Raw genomic sequence first — 22,362 nt, forward strand, 5'->3', positions numbered from 1 at the left:
CATTGTGAAAATGAGTATACTACCCAAAGCAATCTATAGATTCAGTGCAATCCCGATCAATCTGCCAATGGCATTTTTCACAGAACTAGAACAAAAAATTTTACAATTTTTATGGACACACAAAAGACCCTGAATAGCCAAAGCAATCTTGAGAAAGAAAAATGGAACTGGAGGAGTCAGGCTCCCTGACTTCACTATACTATACTACAAAGCTACAGTAATCAAGACAATATGGTACTGGCACAAGAACAGAAATATAGATCAATGGAACAGGATAGAAAGCCCAGAGATAAACCCACGCACATATGGTCACCTTGTCTTTGATAAAGGAGGCAAGAATATACAGTGGAGAAGACAGCCTCTTCAATAAGTGGTGCTGGGTAAACTGGACAGCTACATGTAAAAGAATGAAATTAGAACACTCCCTAACACCATACACAAAAATAAACTCAAAATGGATTAAAGACCTAAATGTAAGGCCAGACACTATAAAACTCTTAGAGGAAAACATAGGCAGAACACTCTATAACATAAATCACAGAAATATCCTTTTTGACCTACCTCCTAGAGAAATGGAAATAAAAACAAAAATAAACAAATGGGACCTAATGAAACTTAAAAGCTTTTGCACAGCAAAGGAAACCATAAACAAGACGAAAAGACAACCCTCAGTATGGGAGAAAATATTTGCAAACGAAGCAACTGACAAAGGATTAATCTCCAAAATATACAAGCAGCTCAATATCAAAAAAAACCCAACCCAATCCAAAAATGGGCAGAAGACCTAAATAGACATTTCTCCAAAGAAGATATACAGATTGCCAACAAACACATGAAAGGATGCTCAACATCACTAATCATTAGAGAAATGCAAATCAAAACTACCATGAGGTATCACATCACATCAATCAGAATGGCCATCATCAAAAAATCTACAAACAATAATTGCTGGAGAGGGTGTGGAGAAAAGGGAACCCTCTTGCCCTGTTGGTGGGAATGTAAATTGATAACAGCCACTATGGAGAACACTATGGAGAGTCCTTAAAAAACTAAAAATAGAACTACCATACGACCCAGCAATCCCACTACTGGGCATATACCCCGAGAAAACAATGATTCAGAAAGAGTCATGTACCACAGTGTTCATTGCAGCTCTATTTACAATAGACAGGACATGGAAGCAACCGAAGTGTCCATCAACAGATGAATGGATAAAGGAGATGTGGCACATATATACAATGGAATATTACTCAGCCATAAAAAGAAATGAAATTGATTTATTTGTAGTGAGGTGGGTGGACCTAGAGTCTGTCATATAGAGTGAAGTAAGTCAGAAAGAGAAAAACAGATACCATATGCTAACACATATATATGGAATCTAAAAAAAAAAACAAAAATGGTTATGAAGAACCTAGGGCTGGACAGGAATAAAGATGCAGACGTAGAGAATGGACTTGAGGACACGGGCAAGGGGAAGGGTAAGTTGGGACGAAGTGAGAGGGTGGCATGGACTTATATATACTACCAAGTGTAAAATAGCTAGTGGGAAGCAGCTGCGTAGCACTGGGAGACCAGCTTGGTGCTTTGTGACCACCTAGAGGGGTGGGATAGGGAGGGTGGGAGGGAGATGCAAGAGGGAGGAGATATGGGGATATATATATATGTATAGCTGATTCACTTTGTTATAAAGCAGAAACTAACACACCATTGTAAAGCAATTATACTCCAATAAAATGTTAAAAAAAACAAAAATTCAAAATGGATTAAAGACCTAAATGTAAGGCAAGACACTATAATACTCTTAGAGGAAAACATAGGTAGAACACTCTGTGACATAAATCATAGCAAGATCCTTTTTAACCCACCTCCTAGAGAAATGGAAATAAAAATAAACAAATGGGATCTAATGAAACTTAAAAGCTTTTGCACAGCAAAGGAAACCATAAACAAGACGAAAAGACAACCCTCAGAATGGGAGAAAATATTTGCAAACAAAGCAACTGACAAAGGATTAATCTCCAGAATATACAAGTAGCTCATGCAGTTCAATATCAAAAAAAGAAACAACCCAATCCAAAAATGGGTAGAAGTCCTAAATAGACATTTCTGCAAAGAAAATATACAGATGGCCAACAGACACATGAAAAGATGCTCAACATCACTAATCATTAGTGAAAACCACAGTGAGGTATCACCTCACACCAATCAGAATGACCATCATCAGAAATCTATAAACAGTAAATGCTGGAGAGGGTGTGGAGAAAAGGGAACCCTCTTGCACTGTTGGTGGGAATGCAAATTGATACAGGCACTATGGAGAACACTATGGAGGTTCCTTAAAAAACTAAAAATAGAACTGTCGTATGACCCAGCAATCCCACTACTGGGCATATACCCTGAGAAAACCATAATTCAAAAAGAGACATGTACCACAGTGTTCATTGCAGTGCTATTTACAATAGCCAGGACATGGAAGCAACCTAAGTGTCCATCGACAGATGAATGGATAAAGAAGGTGTGGCACATATATACAATGGAATATTACTCAGCCATAAAAGGAAACAAAATTGAGTTATTTGTAGTGAGGTGGATGGACCTAGAGTCCATCATACAGAGTGAAGTAAGTCAGAGAGAGAAAAACAAATACCGTATGCTAACACATATATAGGGAATCTTAAAACAAATGGTTCTGACGAACCTAGGGGCAGGACAGGAATAAAGACGCAGACATAGAGTATGGACCTGAGGACACGGGGAGGGGGAAGGGTAAGCTGCGACGAAGTGAGAGAGTGGCATGGACATATATACACTACCAAATGTAAAATAGATAGCTAGTGGGAAGCAGCCGCATAGCACAGGGAGATCAGCTCAGTACTTAGTGACCACCTAGAGGGGTGGGATAGGGAGGGTGGGAGGGAGACGCAAGAGGGAGGGGATATGGGGATATATGTATACGTATAGCTGATTCACTTTGTTATACAGCAGAAACTAACAACATTGTAAAGCAATTATACTCCAATAAAGATGTTAAAAAAAGAAAAAAAGACACAGCTGCTTGAATAGAATAGGCCAACCAGGTCAAGTGTGGCCATGGCAAAAGTTGAGTTCCAGTTTATCCTTGCTACCAGTTTTCTGTCATTTAAAGGATCCCAGAGGGATGGGAGATCTGTTTTCTCAGACTCTGTGAGCTAGGATGACAGTTTCTCTCTCTTGACCCTTTAATGCAATTTGGTCAAGTCACACAAGGAAATATCCATCCACCTTGTCCCCAGGTCTTCCTCCACCTACTCTGACCTTAAGTTACCCCAGCACTTAACTAAAATCAGAAAGATAGAAACAGAAAAAAAAATGTTACAGCTAGCAAGGTCCATTATGATGATCTAGTTACCTACTCACACCTCATTTTACAGATGAAAAAGATGAGGACTTGGGAGGGATGTAATCACGTAGCTGGCTTATGATCAGAACCAAACTAGAGCCCCAGACTCTTGACATCCTGGCCAAAGTATTTTCTAGCATTCATAGCTTGAGAAGCAGGCTGCTCCAAAGATGTAGAGTTGAGCAGCAGGAATGAAGGAAACTAGGAAAAGCCTACAAAGTTAAAGTCTGAGCAAGGTATATTTTTGCAGACTGAGTACAGTTTTAAGAAATAAAAAGAATTTGATATGCATGTGCATAAAGTAAAAATTAAAGGAGTCTGTTAATGTTTAAATGATATTAAAAGGAGTGAACACTGATGGTCCTCAAAGGAGATGAATGAATGGACCAAAGATTTCTTTGTTTTGATATTTCTTGTCTTGGAAAATCTGGTACTGAGCTAGGTGAGGTATATAAAAGAGAGGGAGGGTAGTGAACTTCTGTGTGATCCTCATGGGCTTAAATCCATTAGAGATCAGACGCATGTACCATTATGGGGAGCAGCTGAGCTGGATCCAAAGATTTGAGTCTGTCTGCATAGGGTTTCTCTAATGTGAAGAAAAAAAAAATCAATGGAACTGAAAAGATAATGGAAATTTCTCTTTGTGCTTATCAATAATTGCTGAAGGTTTGAGTCATATGAGAATAGCTTTGAATTCCCTGGGATAGGCTGACCAGTGGAAACATCTCAAGCCCTCTGATTGTCCATGAAGCCTATTCAGTCAGCCAGCCAACTAGTCAATCATTCTGTTAATGGTCAGTTCAGTCCAAATGGTTAACTGGTGGGATATGATGAATATAGCCATTGTGTTTCCTCATTTGTAGGTTCTGGGCAATGCCAACTTCCCCTGCTAGTCCTCTTAGGTTATGATGTTGAGATGTGCTGACTCATGTGGTACATCTACAGAGTGACTTTTTTAGATGAAGTAGTAAAATTTGGCAGTAATCGGTATTGAATAAGGAAGACCACTGAACTAGGTAGGCTCCAGACTAGACAAATCATGAGAAAATGTGCTTTAGAGTAGTGCCTAAGGTTGCAGGCTTCACACATAGACTGACTAGTTTAAATTGTGGCATCATCCTTTACTGGGTCTTTGAACTAGTTATTTAACCTTTTGTTGTGCCAGTTTCCTTCTCTGTAAAATATAGGAATAATAATTCCCCTCTCATCAGAATACTGTAAGGATAAAATTAGGAAATATTTATGAAGGGCTCAAAAGAGGGTGTAGCACAAAATAAGTGCTCTATAAATATTAACATTATTAATTAATGCTAATGATTAATACTAATTAATATTATGTAAATGTAGAAAACCCTGTTGACATAAGGAAATGATGGATGAACATGCTATATGCTTTAACACATATTCAATGATACATAAATATGATATAAGATTGTTAATGGTAATAGTAATATTACTAGAGACAGTGATTGAAGAAATACTTGCAAGAAATCTTTTGGGTTATTTAGTCTCCTTAGAACACCAGGTAACAATTAGCTGGAAACTTGGCATTATCTAGCTTTTACCTTGAGGTTTAGGCAGAAGGTAGTTGACTCACTGGTTCAGTGGGCACAACAGTATCGCTACAGATATCATTGAACCTCTGCTATAAGCTCAGAGATGGAAGAAATATAGATCAAATATGGTTCCTGTCATCAAGGTGCCATATGAAATAATGAGGGAAAGAACACATAAACCACTGCCTATAATCCAAAGAATAAGAACAATATTATTTTCTCAGAGAAACCCATCTTTGGCTTTTTAACTCCCGTGTTTTTCCTCCCTTCTCTTTCTCCACCTAGTTTAGGAATCTTTATTGTACATCCCCTAACCCCATGTTTTTATCTTTTGTAGCCTTTATCATCATTGTAATTTAAAAATATATTTTTGCAGTTTACAATTTAATACCTGTCCCATCCCACTTGACAGTATCCTCCTAAAACTCAAGACCATGTCTTCCCTTCTTACTGCTTAGTCTTCAATGCTTAGCACAATGCCAAACACCAAAGTACTTTGTAACTATTTGTTCATAGCATAAAAGAGGAAGGTCCTACCTAGTAGTACTGGGGAAAGGTCCACAGGGGAGGCACTGGGTTTGAAGGTACAGAGAGATTCAATGGAGGAAACACGTATATGAACCTTTAAAACCAACTGCATGCTCCCAAAAAACTAAACTGTCTGACTTGTTGCTACCACATGAGCCCTTGTTCGCCTGAATTGTGTAATCATTTTGACATTTTGGAGAAATATTTACTAGGCAAAATAAGCGGACTGCTACAACGGGGTCAGGCATCTGAGTTCAAGTTCTACTTCTGCCAGTCAGGAGCTCTGCACATGTAACTGCACTCATCTGAGCCTCAACTTCCACATCTACATGAAGTAGCAACATTCATCCCCACTGAGCTGTTGTGGGGTTTGAGCTGGTCCATGAAGGGGAAACCTTTTGTAAACTGCAAGCATATATGAGACCTGCTTATTAGTACACTTGGCCATAACTGTACTGGCAAAAGGAATAACCACAGTGACACGAGCAGCTCTTTATTTATTTATTTTTTAAACATCTTTATTGGAGTATAATTGCTTTAACACACAGCTCTTAACAACTGCCTTTCATCAGAGGAGGAGGTCTCATGGAAGCCCCAGCAAGTGGCAAATCTCTGTGTTTTACAAACCCAGGTTCTCCATTAAAGGGAATCAGCTCATCAGCAAGACAGGAGCTTGTCAGCTCTCCCTTCCTCTGAATCTGGGCCAGGTCGGTTGCCCGAATTTCATGCACAGTAATAAAGGCATTGACATTAAATGTGTTGCCGGGAATCAACAACCTATTCAGGGTAAGATATTATGGCACAGCAGTCCCCAAACAATATGTGTTTTTAAAAATATGCTTAAAACTGCAAGTGCTTTTGTGTGGCCGCTTTGCAAAATCACTAGAGCTTAAGTATTTGTATTTTAATGTTTATCCCCAAACTGGCCTGCTGTTTTTAAATTGCCCAGGAAACGAAATGTCGAAAATGGAAGGAAACCAGCACAAGCTACATTTAGAAAAGCAGTGTTAGTGAAGCAAGCTGCGGGGTTCTGATACCTTAACAGCACCATACAATGCTCATAATTAAATAACTGTTTTTCTTAACATAGCTATTCCTATTTTTCCCCCAGCCACTTATGTAAAAGCATTTAATGTTCATTCTTTCATTGCCAAACAGAGACTCTTGTAAAGAGGTAACTGGTCCCCGAAATTGTTAAAATGTTTTAATAATGTTTTACAAAGGGGAAGAATATATTAGAAAACAAAATCAGGCTCTAGATACTTTGTGGTTATTTTTATTGGCAGTTGGCCCACAAATAATGATTTATGTGGAGGAATGTCATGCCATGGAGCTACTACGTGAACACTGGTAAAAGCAATAACAAAATGCATTCTGCTTATCAGTGTCCCAGACACAGTGGCAGAGCAAGAGGCTGCCGGCAGCTGAAAAAAGAGACAAGTTTGCTGGGGAACCGTAAGATGGAGCAGCTAGGCTTCCAAATACGGATGGTCCTCAACTTAACGATGTTTCGACTTATGGTTTCTCAACGTTATGATGGTGTGAAAGTGATATGCCTTCAGTAGAAACCATACTTCCAGTTTTGAATTTTGATCTTTCCCCGGGCTAGCAATGTGCAGCACGATACCCTCTCGTGATGCTGGGCAGCGTCACGATCACAACCAGTACGCTGGCAACCGTTCTGTACCCACACAACCATTCTGTTTTTTCACTTTCGGTACAGCATTCAATAAATTACATGAGATATTCAACACTTTATCATAAAATGGGCTTTGTGTTAGATGATTTTGCCCAACTGTAGGCTAATGGAAGTGTTCTGAGCAGGTCTAAGGTAGGTGAGGCGAAGCTATGACGTTTGGTTGCGCTTTCGACTTACGGTACTTTCAACTAGCGATGGGTTTATCTGGATGTGACCCCATTGTAAATTGAGGAAGATCTGTAATTAAACAGGAGGAAAGAGGGAATGGGACCAAAAACAACTAGGATTTATCGTGCTCCTACCACGTACCAGCATAATTCATACGGTATTTTGAAAGCCTCACACCAACTGCGTGAGATGAATGTACAGCTGAGGCTGCGATAGCTTAAGTAACTATCTCCAGGTTGCACAGGTAGGAGTGGCAGAGCTGAGAGTATGTCTTATATCTGTGTGACTCTTAATCCCATTTGTTCTCTATTAATCAGTGAACACTGCTGAGAGAGCAAGTTAAGCTATCAAGGCTGGAATGAAATGGGGAAGTGTTCTGAGACTGGAAAAAAACAAGGGGAAGGAAAAATCCTATACAGTGGTTATTTCTCCAAGTATGGTCCTGGGTCACCTGCCTCAGAATCACCTCAAAAGTTTGTTAAAAATGAAAAATCCCAGGTACACATATATACACTACCAAATGTAAAATAGATAGCTAGTGGGAAGCAGCCGCATAGCACAGGGAGATCAGCTCGGTGCTTTGTGACCACCTAGAGGGGTGGGATGGGGGGGGTGGGAGGGAGGGAGATGCAAGAGGGAAGAGATATGGGAACATATTGTATATGTATAACTGATTAACTTTGTTATAAAGCAGAAGCTGACACACCATTGTAAGGCAATTATACTTCAATAAAGATGTTTTTAAAAAAATAAAAAAAAATAAAAAAAAAATGAAAAATCCCAGGTCTTACTACTTTCAACTACAGAAATAGAAGTTCTAAATGTGGGGCTCCAGGATATTAGGGTATTCATTTCCCCCCAAGAACCTAAAGATATTCTTATGCACTTTTAGGAACCAACCATAACCACCAATGTGTCTTAATTTGTTCTCTGTGCTTAACTTAATGGGGGTGTTCTCCGAGGAGATATCTCTCATGGCACTGTTGTTTAGTGAAACACATTTTGAGAATAGCTGGTTTATACTTATGCAGTTGCAAACTCCTCTGACTCATCTATTGTGTGAATAGAAATAGGAGTTTGAGGTTATTGTAAATTTCTTTTCTGAGGTATGATGGACATTTATAAGAGCCATTCAGTAAGTGTTCATGTTCCTATACCCAAATGGGAAATCTGTTTTCAGCTCGTACTCTAATCAGGATTTAATTTTTCCCACAAGAGTGATTGTATTAGTTACTTATTGCTGTGTAACAAATTACAAAATTTAATGGCTTAACAGAAAACATATGGATATGAAGGACACTGTGAGGAATGAAAAATCCAACTTGAAAAGATCATATAGTATATGATTTGAATCATACAACATTTTTGAAATAACAAAATTATAGAGATGGAGAACAGATTAGTGGTTGCCAGGGGTTAGGGATGGTGTGCAAGCTGGATGTGACTGTAAAGTGGTGGCATGAGGTATATCTTTGTGGTGATAGAGCAGTTCTGCATCTTGATTGCTGTGGTGGTGATACCACATACACAGTGGGTAAGATGGCATAGAACTCTACACAGTATGGTACCTGGTTTTGTTTTCGGTTTTGATGTTGTGCTATAGTTATGTAAGATATAACCATTGGGGGAGACTGGGTGAAGTGTACAGGAGACCTCTCTGTACTATTCCTGCAATTTCCTATATAATTATTTCAAAATAAAAAGTTAAAAAAAACCCATAAACAGTTGTTATCTCATAGTCCCCATTGGTCCGAAGTAGAATGGTGGGTATGTCTGGCTCAGGGTCTCTCGTGAGTTTTCAGGGAAACTGTGGGCTGGAGCTGAAGAATCACCCGCAGCCTGGATTGGAGGATAATCTGCTTCTAAGCTCATTCATGTGGCTCTTGGCAGGATTCAGTGCCTCATGGGTTGTTGGACTGAGGACCTCAGCTTCTCACTGGTTGTTGGCTGGAATTCCCCGTCTGTTCTTTACCGCTTGGGCCTCTCCATAAATCCGCTCACTACGTGGCAGCCAGCTTTTCTTAAAGCAAGTGAGAGAGAGTAGATGAACACCCAGATGGTAGCCACAGTCTTTTAAGAAACTAAACTTTTTAGAATCTAAACTCACATTCTCTTCATTAGAAGTGAGTCAAAAAGCCCAGCCAACACTTAAAGGGAGGGCATTACACAAGGGCACGAACTTCAGGGGGTGGGGATCATTGGGACCCGCTCTAGAGGTGTCTATCACAAAGGCATTTTAAAGTATCTTTCTTTTTGACACAGTATGGAGAAATGATAGAATACACACAGTGATCGTGTTAGAGGAAGAATGATACGGCTCTAGCCCCGAGTAGCCATTCTGCGGTTAATAACTGAGGCAGTCAACTGGGATTTTTCAGTCTATTTGAAGAAGCAAGCCTCCACAGCAATAACAATGTCAAAGGCTCTACTGGGAGGGACATCAGTAAACACGCAAATTCATAAGCAAATGTCAAAAATTTCTTGCAAATAGTAGTGAAGGCCCTGATATGAAGAGTAAATATTATGGATATTTATTTCAAGATATGCTTTGCAGGTTGGGGAGGCCAGAACAAGGGTGAGGATAACCAGAAAGGAGTGTATCCCCATGCTTAATTTGCTGCAGTTGTTCTCATGGGAACTGGTCTCTGCAGCAGAGGGCAGGCCGGTTGTCTGCTTCAATCAGATGAGAGACTTGTGAAGCCTTACAGTCTTACAGGCAAGATTGTCCCCTCTAGGTCCCACCGAGACATAAACCACCGTTTGCTGTGATCAGAATTGAACTTGGGCTGAGAATTGGCATAGGGCTGTCCTGTCACTGATAGGCTAGGTGGGTCCCTGGTAGTTATGTGCTGTACTCATGGGCTGCTGATAGAGTATTTGGGCTTGTCCCCAAAACTTGTCCCCAGACTTTCACTGTATCGACTCCATGGGAAAGGCTTTGTCCAACTCTTTATCCCCAAGATGCTCGATCAACAGCATGGCAGCCTCACCTAACTGTTAGCTAAATGAATTCGGAACAGCCTGCTCTGGAGTATTGAGCATTGACGAACAGCTCGTGAATTTTCTCCAGAATTTTCTCTAGTGTTGCCAGAAGTATTGGATATACTACAGTGATCTCAGTGGGGCTCTTGAGTGAGTCTTGTCTTCAGTCAGTAGGTGCTGAATGCAGTGGGGAAGGGACTTGCTGGCCAGGGGAGCCAGAGTCATGGTGGTAATGATGACAAATGGATGTTTGAGTGTGTGTGTGTGTGTGTGTGTGTGTGTGACATGCACGCCCCATGTCAGCCATTGTCCACCCTCCCAGGTGGTAATAGTTGGGATGTAACTAGACACTTAGTGGTTATAGGCTCCCAACTATGCCTGGAAATGCCATGTGAGAACTGGCCCCTGCTTATCCCTCCACCCACATGAAATACCCCTTTCCCCTCACCCTTGCACATTATGCTCCAACCATAACCATACTCCTCTGGGTTTGGTTCCTCAGACATGCCAAGCTTTTCCTAGCCTCTGGGCATTTCCAAATGATGTTCCATTGTGCGTTTCTCTTACAGTCTTTATCATAACTTACAATGCTTTCACTTGTGTGCTTACATTTCTGAGGGAGGGGTGTTTCTTCCCTCATAGGCTGTGAATTCTGTGATGGTAGGACTATGACCCTTTTGTTTATCATTATATTTTGGCATATGTTAGACATTCAATAAATAAGCTGAATATATTCTTGAGAGTTTCACACACAGTTTCCATTCTTTTAACACACAGAGGCCGAAGAGTCCAGGCCAGGTAGATAATTGATGACTGAGCTGTCCATCCTAGTGTGGATAGGCAATGAGATGGGTAGAAGGTATAAAACCAAATTAGAGACAGATAGAGGGGATCCAGTGAAGGAGGAGGCTGGGCATACATTGTCAGGGTATTTCCTGAGCTAAATGCAGCGTGTCAGCCTTACCTTCTGGTGATGGCAGACATGGTTATGAAGGGTGTATGTAAAGGCCTGGCCAGAGAAAAAGAAATGACAGTTTAGTTAAATCAGACTGTTCTCAAGCAAAAGAAACTTATTTCGTATCAAACTGTGTTGAGCCAGAGGTGTTGAGAATAGCAGAGGTGTTTTCAGTGTGACAGTTGTGAATTGTGTTTATCACTATTAACAATGACAGGCACACCTTGGAGATATTGTGGGTCTGGTTCCAGACCCCGGCAATGAAGCGAACATCACAGTAAAGTGAGTTACATGAATTTTTTTGGTTTCCCAGTACATATAAAAGTTATGTTTATACTCTGCTGTAGTCTGTGATGAAGTGTGCAATAGCAGTATGTCTAAAAACAATATACATACCTTAATTAAAAAGTGGTTTATTACTAAAAAATGCTAACCATCATCTGATAGCGCAGGGTTGCCTCACATCTTCAATTTGTAAAAAACTCTATTTGTGAAGCGCAAAAAAGTAAAGGGCAATAAAGTGAGGTATGCCTGTATTATGATCAAAGCACCATAAAAAGTAATGTACTGCCAAAGTTTGAGAGTCTAAACAGTTAACCGGTACTATTTTGATTCCAGAATGGTGAGTGTTAGAAACACCTGTTGCTGAGAGCCGTTTGTCTCCGCTGCTTAGCACTGCCACTGGTAAAGACAGTGTGTATTTTGGAGAAGAAAGGAGAATCAGCTTCCTTGCTACAGCTGCCCATATGAATGTCCTGGAGGCACTAAGGAGCGTGATGGTTGAGTGGAAATCTCACGCTGGCAGAGGCAGCGGCACTCACCAGCATCTTTGTGTCTCCCTTTCCTTCTGACCCCAGTATTAAATGACATATCCCAGACCCTTCTCATTTAGGTGGAGCCACGTGCCATAGTGTGGGCAGAAGGGAGGGATGCCGTTTCCCGCACTGGCCCATAAAAATCTTCCACACACGATCCTCCGCCTGTGATGTGAATGGGAAACAAACAGTTATTGTGATTTGGGGATATTTGTGACAGCAGTTAGCCTTCCCTGACTAATACAGCCATTGTTCCACAAGACAGGGTCTAAAATCAAATATTTTTCTAACATATCTGATGGTTCCAAGGTCGTGCTTTATTGCTTGAATACAAGAACACACTGCAGGATGTCCCCCAGCTTCTATTTGCAAACAGAAGACAGTTTAACATAAGAGAGTGAAATGAGTCTGTTTATACTTGAACACTATCAAGTAACCCATGGTTTCAATTGTGTGTGTGTGTGTGTCTGTACTCATGTGATGCCAAAATACTGGTTTGATTAAAATGTAGGCATTTCACAGTATTTGGTTACAGGCGGGTCAGTCATAATATTTAGTGTGAGAGACATTGTTCTCCTCAAAATGTCCTTTCATCATTTCATACCCTTGCTTATATGAAAAATACAAAGTTGTCTTGAATCTAAAATTCAGGTGTAGTAGGAATACTGGTAATAAACAAGCCTCTCATTTCAGTGTAAAGGGAACAGTGTTAAGGTAGAGGGAAATTCAGACACTAAGGGCACTGGAGCAAAGACTTAGCTCATTTTGTACAGGAGGGCAGGGCAACTGTACAAAAAGTCTTAGCAATGGATGTTCATGACGAGTGGTAATAAGAACTACAGGAATAGAGAAGTGAGTATCCTAGGTCCAATTCCCTGGAGGCCATGTCTGAGCTGGGGATTCTTGTGTAAGTGCGTTATTGAGGCTATTCTCTTAAAGAAACCTGTAAGGAAGTGGGAGAAGCGAGATAAAGCAGAGGAAGAAGCTAAGGAAAGATATGGTTTCAGGGGAAGTCTGGCCCCATCTGATCTCATGGAGAGCTCTGAAGCATGAATGGTACCCCAGAATTATTCCACCTTGAGGCATCAGTCAGTCATTTACTGTGGACCATCACCCAAGGTGAGGTGTATAACTTTCCAGACATTCCTGTGCAAGGTGGCTCCCATTGACCAATGGCAGTTCTCCAGAGAAGGATATAGCTAGGAATTATCAATAGCCATCATTCACAGTTTCTGGGAGATGAGTGCACTGCCCCTATGAAAGGGATGTAAGTGGGATCCCCATCGTCTTCACCAGTCCCCTGCTTGCATTGTTCAGATCCACTTGATTCTCACGTTATGTTTATGCCACTCATGCAAAGCTCCTCTAGGTTTCTGACTGATCATAGTTTCTAGGGAAACTTATAAGACTGAGAGTTAGTGAAGGTAATATCCCAAGATCATAACTGGCACACGTCATCTCTCCTCCACTGCCCTTTCTAGATTCCCCTCCCTCTCACCTAGCATCTCTGCTGGTCAAGATGGCGCCTGGTAGGGTGACCTAGATATACGTGCTTGGGGGTTCTAAGCCTTGGGTTCCCAGGCCCTTATCTAGCTATGGTTGCTGTCCTTGCCTATTTACAACTAAAATTGAGCATGGTAGTACCAAGAGGTGCCCAGTTTATCCTCTGAGTTATAAACATATTCTTACCTGCTCTTATTATGTAGCTGCAGCTCTGTCTCTTCATGATAATCAGGGTCAGCTCTTTCTGTCACATAGCAAATCCTTTCTGTTTCTGTTGGTCTATTGGAACAAGGAGCCCAAAGTGGGCAGGAGCAATAGTTTTAAGTTTAGTGAGATTCTTGATGTTTCCCTGATGGAAAACATCCCCTCTCTGGGAAGTGGGACCTCTATAACCACACAAACTAAAGTTACAGGGATGAGAAGCACAAATTCCTAACTAGGTCATTGGGAGTGATGGAGAACAAGACCATTCATGCTACATTCCTTGGTTCCTGGACCCAGGTATATTCGACTGGTTGGACACAAAGCATTGTAGCTCTTTCTGTCCTTGCCCTGGGACTTGATATTGTTTTTTAACTGCTATCTTGGCTGAGAGGTTTCTGCCAACTGCTCAATATGTCTATTCTGATTATACATTTGAGAACCAGGTAAATAGCACTATGTGGTTCCAGGTTTCCAGTGGACACATTGTGAAACTGCCCTGTGCCAGGAGTTCACTTATTCTCGGTTCCCTGGGAAACCCTGCACTGTTATGTGGACCACGATAGTGCTCTGGGTCTCCAGGTATCAGTATCAACTTGAACTCAGACCAACAACCCTCAAAAGATACGGATATTTTCCTTTCCACAGTATATTATGACTCAAGGAAATAACTCTAGATCACATTGGGGAAGGACTGTATGCTCTTGGTGTGGTGTCATAGGGTCCTTCTCCTTCAATTGCTGCAGTCTAGGTTTGAGAACGGGCTCTGCTCTGGAAACTGGGCAAAGGATTGTGATTTTTCTTTGAGGCAGCCGACCTCAGCCTTCTGCTTATCCATCCTTGATTTAGTTTGATTATCTATATAAAGCAACATCCTTGCTGGTCGTCCATCTATTTTGCCCTTAATAACACATGTTCTTTTAGCCATATCTCTAGATCCCTGCGTTCCTGTGAACCTCCTGGCAGGAATCGACCTGCGTACCAATTAAGGCAGTTATGCCCATCTTCCTTCTGATGGTTAAGTGCTGCCACCTGGCCTCTGTCATTCTGTACCGTTATCATCCCCATTGCTTCGAGGGAGCCCAGTTCTCCAACAGCATGTCCCGCTGTCAGTCCTGATCTACAGAAGACAGACACTAATGAGCTTCTCAACAGTGCTGCTCTCCCCATCATCAGAGCCTTGGAAAGAAAACGAATTATTCTCTGAGCCCTCCAGAGGAACATAGTCAGCTGATGGATTCCTGGTCGTATAGAGTAGATACATTCTTGCATGCTCACTTCTCTGAGCTTTTTGATCCTTTCCTTTATACTTTGCCACTGAAATTCTGGCATCTCTTCTGCATTTAATATATCCATTACTTTTCCCAAGGTTCTGAGGGCCATCCCTGCCCTGTATCAGAAACAGTGCTCAGGCTCTTACCAAGATGTTAAGTCTTGTGTCATGAGAGGTGTCCCTCTATTGATAAGTTATCCCTATCCAGCTGTGTATGTCACCTCCCAGGCTTACTCTCAGTATCAAGGTCTCACATTTTCCCTGTCAGTGTCCTGACTTTGGTTTAGGACACCTTGTCAAGGCTGATAACTCAGTCTCCTCTGAAGTTTTCCAACTCTTACAATTAGGTTCTGGGCTCAATTTCCAGCATAATTGGCCCTCCAGAGACAGGAGATGGGGGTCTTTTTAAACACCACCAAAGAAGCTTTCTGACATTCACACCTTGCTTTAAACAGATGATTAATCCACCTAAATCTGCATTTTCTCTCTTTACAACGCAGCTGCCCAATTCTATAGTCCTTATGATTACTACTTCCTCAATACCTCTAAGATGCCAGGGATATTACCCAGAAACCTGTGCATGCCCTTCTACCCATATCACAGCCCAATTCATTCTAGGTGAAAAATGATAGTACACAGCTGCAAATGCCAAGACTCTCAGTAATCTATCTACCTCTGAGGATGGGGCTTTTATTACCATCCAGAGCTGAAAATGGGATTCTTGTGTAATTAATTTATTAAAGAAGTGCTCTCAGGAGAAACCTATAGAGAAGTGAGGATGCAGGATAGGACAAGGGACGAAGCCAAGCAAAGATGAGGGTTCAGCTAAGATTGAGTCTAATCCTGTTCCCACAGGGAGCTGTGGTGACTGAATGACAGCACAGAATTGCTCCACCTTGAGGCAAGGGGACCAGACTTTTGTATCCTTGAATCATTCTGTCATTGGCTGTCTGCCACTCCCAGGGAGGAGTTATGTAACCTCCCAGACGTCTACAGGTGAGGCAGCTCTTGTCAGCCAAGGACAATTTTCTAGAGGACAGTGCAGCTATGTGCCCTTAGAGACTGACACTTGCAGAAGCTGGAGGACGGGTGCACCAGCCTTGTAAAGAGATCTGGGCAAGGTGCCAATGAATCTGTTGTAGTAAGAGAGGTCTCTGCAGGCTGAATGGTCAAAGAAGCTGCCATAAATATGGAGAGCCTCAAACTCTGTGCCCGAGAAGACTGAGTATTATGACCATGATCCTTCATGGGCTAGTTAGTCTGGTGTTGCATTAATTCATTCATGTATTCACTTACGCGTTTATTCAGCAAGTCCACATTGCATGCCTGTTATATGGCAGACACTGCCCCTCGCTGCACTGAATATACAGCAGTGAAATAGGAAGATGTGGTCCCTGCCCTTAAGGGACTCACAGCCTGGTAGGGGAAATCACTGCCCCACCACCTCAGTGGAGTTGCACTGTGTGTGCATTACGCAACACCAGTCAAACTATATGCACTCGGAACAAAAAAGATTTCACAATTTAGATAGGGTGGGCTGTTTTGCCCAACAACAACTCAGCGAATGCGTTCCCTGAGCTTAGTAGGAGATGGGAGGTGTGACATAGCTGTTTTCTCAATCACAACTTAGCCTAAACAGAACCTAACTGCTGTGTTGAATATTATTCTATTGAAATTAATTTAAAAATTTTTTCAGTTTAATTTTTAAGATTAGCACATTACAACTACTGTTTCTAAAAAATGAGAACACAGATTATGAGTGCAGGGGTCCCCGTTTCTGGACTCTTCTGAGTAGGTCTAATGCATGTAGCTGGATGTAAAATTTAAGCTGGATCTAGGTGTCTATAATCTAGTGTACCAAATTTTCATAGGTGCCAGCCAGGCCCATTGATCTGCATTTTTCTTTAAGTGCAGCCTATGTGGAGCAATTTGAGCCCTGGAGTGGGCAGACTTTGGGTGGCGGGAATGCTAGCTTCTTTAAGAGCCCACGTACAAATAAGCCCTCTTAGCTTTGTTCAAGCCCAGACTGATTTGCTGATTCTGAGTCCTTGGCCTCTGTTTTCACTGGAGGGAGAGAGCTCAGTCTTTATATTGATTGGTTAAAGGCGAGTTTGAGTCAGCTCATGTGCAGCAGTGGCAGTATTGAGTTGTTGAGTTGTATTTGTGGCTTGCCTTGAAATGAAAGCTTTTTATTGGATTATTGTGAGGATGGGTAGTGAAAGCAAGTAGTCATCGAAGTTACTGATGGCTTTGTGTTTGGAATCAGTAACTAGAGTACACAGGGCTGGTTGATTTGCTACGTTTAGCCGTAAAGTATGAATGAGAATTAGTTGGTGAAATGCTTGTTAATAGATCATCATAATGCATTCTTTCCTTGTCTCTTGGAGAAAATTTCAGCCCTTGAAAAGGAATTTAGAAAGATCAATATTCTGTATGAAGCATGTTTTTACAAAAAAAAAAATCTATCAGGGTCAGAGAAACTATGGAGTTACATGACATCTACTGACGGTGGGGAGTATCACAATTCAGTCTGTGCTGAGAGATTATCTCCCCCACCCATAAATATTTGTAACAGATATCTGCATGTGGAAATATTGTGGCTCTGGCCTATGAAACTAGAAACCTAGTGCCGAAGTTCCCTAGTCAGCTCTTACTCTTGCCGGGAATTGGCTGGGAAGTTGTCGGGCCCAGGAGCTAGTTTTCGATTTAACTTCTTTCAGGTTGATGCATGGTGCCAACAACCTGCTTCTAGCCCTGCCAAAGAGCAGCCTGCAAGAGATTTGTGGGCTGTATTGTACACAGGAGCAAAACACATCACTGTCTTTCTACCAGAGGGGCGTTGCTCGCTCTCACAAGGCGAAAATCTAGTATTACTCAGATAAAGCTCTAGACTCTGTATCTAGGCAGAGAAAGTTAGAGTCCCAACATAGGAAAGGGATTACCGTTCTTGCTATATCAGTTATCTATTGCCGTAGTAATGCTGCATTAAAAACAACTACAAACCTCGGCGGCATGTATTAATAAACATTTCGTTTTGCTCACGCATCTACGGGTTAGTGAGGTGGCAATGCTAATCTGGGTCAAGCTTGGCTGAGCTCAGCTGGGCTCACTCAGCGCTTGTGGTCAGCTGGCAAGGTGTCGGGGGCTAGATGTCTGAGGTAGCCTTGGCTTTGCTCCATGTGGCCTCTCATCCTCCCCCAGACTAATCCACGATTGTTTGCCAGGGGAGGCAAGGTCTAAGGGAGCAAAGGGAAGCGCTCACAGCCTGTAGAGGCATAGGCTTGGAACTGGCAGGTGTTTATCTTTTGTGTGTTCTCTTGGCTGAAGCGTATCACAAGGGCAACCCACATTCAAGGGGATGGGAAGAGCTTCAAGACCACCTGTAAAGGGCATGGAATCACAAAGGGATGGAGAATTGGAGCCATTTTTGCAGTCAACTTATCATACTCAGTTGTGCATAAAAGTTCCAGGTGAAAGGATAATTGATTACTAAGTGGTCCATGATAAGCCAGTCAAAATCAGAGTAGACCTTTGTAAGAGGGATCAGTACTTCTGTGTCAGTTCTTCCTGAACTGAGTTTGTAGAGTGGTCACTCTCGGACATAGGCAGAGTTTCTGTACTCTGCTCATCTGTCTTTGATCTATCTGTTAGTTATTTTTCACTTTCTAGATCTGCTCTTTAGCAGTGTTTAGCAAAGAAGCTTGTAAAAATGGGGGTAAAAATGACTGCTAAAGGCAAAATGCATTGAGTCTCACTATGCCTTTTCATGGAGTGAACCAAAAGGAATGGAGTGCCAGGTGTAGAATTTCAGGCACTGGACAATGAGTTGCTGCTGGGCAGGAAGTGTCCTTCTCCTGGAATTGCCTTCCTGTGGAAGAGCAGGGCTCTGCTGTCTGAGATATGGGTTCTGATGGAACTGAACTGCTCAGGAGATGCGTACGCTTTGGGAATTTACTTGACCTCTTTGAGCCACCTATACCTTCATCTATAAAATAGGAATAATAATATATACTTTAAGACAACGTAAAACCCAAGAAGGTAATATAATGGATTCTTTGCTGCTCCTGGCCAAAAGTAGATTTATAGCAAAGTTCCTTCCTGTATCACCCCATCCCGTATGACCGCTTTGGCTGCACGTAAAAGGTTGACTCTACAGTTCTGGTTGAGAATCACTGCCAGGGTAAGAGAGAGCAGCAAATCTACATGGGCTGTCTCCCTGTTGGCATACACTGTGTTTATTGGTCATTGAGGGTATGAATATGTCTATGGTGCAGTCCCTGCCAGAGAAGAATTTATAATTTGGTGGTGCTTAAGAGTGAGACTGAGAACTTGAGCCTCTGGCTAAAGAGTTCAATGTCCCATCTCTCCTCAGTGACTTTTCCATGACCTTCACTAAGAATCTGATTGTCTAGAGAACAAAATGCCTCACACTGAGAACTGGCTGAGTCCATTCCTGAGTTCAGTAATGGGCAGGGCCACAGAGATGGAAGAGATTTGCTGGATATACATGAGCAAATGTTTCCTGTAGTGGCCTCATCTGAGACTCAGGAACATCAACTTTAGTCCCAATATAACTAATTAAAAGCTTTAAAATGCCCAGTCATTCAAACAACTCAACTGTGGGTTCTTTGAAGGCAAAGACTTTTATTTTTCTTCTATGTGTCTTTGGAGTTGGCTTCACATATAATTTTTTTTTTGAAGTTGTATTATTCTAAAGGATAGCATGAGAACGTTCTTTTGTAGTGATAGAACAATTCTGTATCTTGATTGTGGTGGTTGTTACACAATGTGTACATGTGATAAAATTGCATAAAACTATACATACACACACATATACAAATGAAAGCATGCAAAAATTGGTGCACTCTGAATAAATTCCATGGATGGTACTAGTGTCAGTGTCGTCACTTTGATATTGTACCATATTCATATAGGATGCTACCATTGGTGGGAGCTGGATGAAGGGTGCACCAGACTTCTCTTGTACTATTTTTGAAACTTACTGGGAGACTATAATTAATTCAAAATGAAAAATATTTTTTAAAATGTATTAGTATTTTCTGTGTGCTCTTATAGGAACTACATTACTTCTTCAGTATGACTTAACCTACTGTTTGTGTATCTTTCCCTCTTGAGGACCAACCCCGTCTTGCTTACTGCTGTATCTCCAGGTAGAACCTGGCATTCAGCAAATAGCTATCAAATTATTGAATGTGTACTTTAATGAATGAATGAATGAGCGAGTGAATCTCCCTTTTTGGGGAATCTAGGGCTTGGCTTAATTAATTAAGTCCAGTTAACTAAAATATGTTAAGGCCACTTGCCTAAGTTCACATAGTTAGTGGTGGTTTGAGGGTTTCCTGGCCCTACTGCTCTATACTGTCCAGGAAATGACTGCATTAGGAAGGCAGGTCAGTTACATGGTATCTAATGACTATGTATGAGTACCCATGCTGACTCCTCCATGGGACAACATTCATCTGAAATTAAAGTGAAGCAAATAAACCCTTACTCATGCTGTTGTTCTCTTCCCCCAGAATGGTCTGTGTTTATCTATAGCAACAGGCAGGACTAAATGACCTGACATGGGGAAAACACCACAGAAGAAAAGCTTGCCTTGAGGCTCCATCACCTGCCACTACTCATGCCGGGTCATTTTGATAATATTTTCCGTTTTGCTTTCCATCCGCAAAACACTTTGCAGCCATTAACTAATTACTCTTCTCTGATCAGAGTTGATAGCTGTTCAGCGCGTTGCCTTTAAATATTTAACTGTGTTCAGAAAAGAACAACAAAAGCCCCAGATTGGCAATCACATGACATCATCAAATGCCAGATAACACTTTCCATTTTTCTCTAACCAAGATTATGATGCTTTGAAGAGCAAAGCTTTGATAGCTTAGGAGATGCTATAGGAAGCAGGGGAAGATTACCCCATGATTATCCTACTCCCAGCTTAAAGCTCTTAGTGGCTTCCCTTTGTTCTTAAGGTGTAAGTTTCTTGCCAAAGCTCACAAGGTCATAAGTTATCTGGTCTTTGCCTCCAGCACCAGGTTTTTCCTGTGTCAAACTCCCAGTTGTTTTCCATACACTGGACACATTGGTTTTTTCCTGGCTTCCCACATCCCCTGTCCCCTCCCACATCTGAGCCCTTTCCCTGGGATGCCCTGCTGTCTTTTCCTTCTCCTCCTACCGCCTTCTAAGACCTCACATTCCCAGCTACAACGGTATGTTTTCAGGAAAGACTTTTCTGAGCCATCTTAGGCTAGATGAGCTTATCCTATTTTGCACTCTCAGAATAATTGATACTTCTTTTGTAGCCATTATCATAATAGTATTTAAACAAAATTAATTATATAATTAGCTGTTGGTCATCTCCCTTCTCCTTTATACTATGCGTTCCATGTAGTTCTGTGGAACTAATGTGAACAATAAGTATTTACTGAAAAAATGGATCAGTGAATGAACCAATGAATTAGTATCATGGATTAAGAAAGAGGGTGGGGGTTTCCCTGGTGGCGCAGTGGTTGAGAATCTGCCTGCCAATGCAGGGGACACGGGTTCGAGCCCTGGTCTGGGAAGATCCCACATGCCGCGGAGCAACTAGGCCCGTGAGCCACAACTACTGAGCCTGCGCGTCTGGAGCCTGTGCTCCGCAACAAGAGAGGCCACGATAGTGAGAGGCCCGCGCACCGCGATGAAGAGTGGCCCCCGCTTGTCGCAACTAGAGAAAGCCCTCGCACAGAAACGAAGACCCAACACAGCCAAAAATAAATAAATAAATACATAAATTAAAAAAAAAAAAAAAAGAGGGTGGAAGTGGGTAATGACCTCCAAAGTGATGTTTCACTTATCCTCTTAAGCTACTGAGTCAGCTACCTATAGAGAAGTTAAAATACTTCCCCAGTGAATGCACAAATAAACAGTGAATGCATAAATAAATTGTCTGGTACATCCAGACAGTGACGTATTACTCAACACTAAAAAGAAATGAGTTATCAAGCCCTGAAAAGATGGAAGAAACTGAAATGGGTATTACCAAGTGAAAGAAGCCAATCCGAAAAGGCTATTTACTCTATGATTCCAATTATGTGACATTCTGGAAAAGGCGAAACTATGGAGACAGTAAAAAGATCAGTGGTGGCCGGGGGTGGAGAAGGGGGAGGGGTGAATAGGTAGAGCACAGGGGACTTTTAGGCCAGTGCAGATACTCTGTATGATGCCATAGTGGTGGATCCATGTCATTATATTTGTCCAGATCCATAGAATGTGTGACACCAAGAGTGACCTGTAAACTGTGGAC

General features: G+C 41.7%; 1 long non-coding RNA gene across 1 annotated transcript; it reads left to right on the forward strand.

The window, feature by feature from the left end:
- The first annotated feature begins 12 nt into the window (after nucleotides 1-12).
- On the forward strand, nucleotides 13-21,868 carry LOC309615198. The gene is made up of 2 exons (XR_014236620.1): nucleotides 13-7,828; nucleotides 8,115-21,868. It is a non-coding gene; the product is annotated as an uncharacterized lncRNA (long non-coding RNA).
- Nucleotides 21,869-22,362: the final 494 nt, after the last annotated feature.

The sequence above is a fragment of the Balaenoptera borealis genome (assembly GCF_965194805.1).
Source record: "Balaenoptera borealis genome assembly, chromosome: 17".
Taxonomy (NCBI): domain Eukaryota; kingdom Metazoa; phylum Chordata; class Mammalia; order Artiodactyla; family Balaenopteridae; genus Balaenoptera; species Balaenoptera borealis.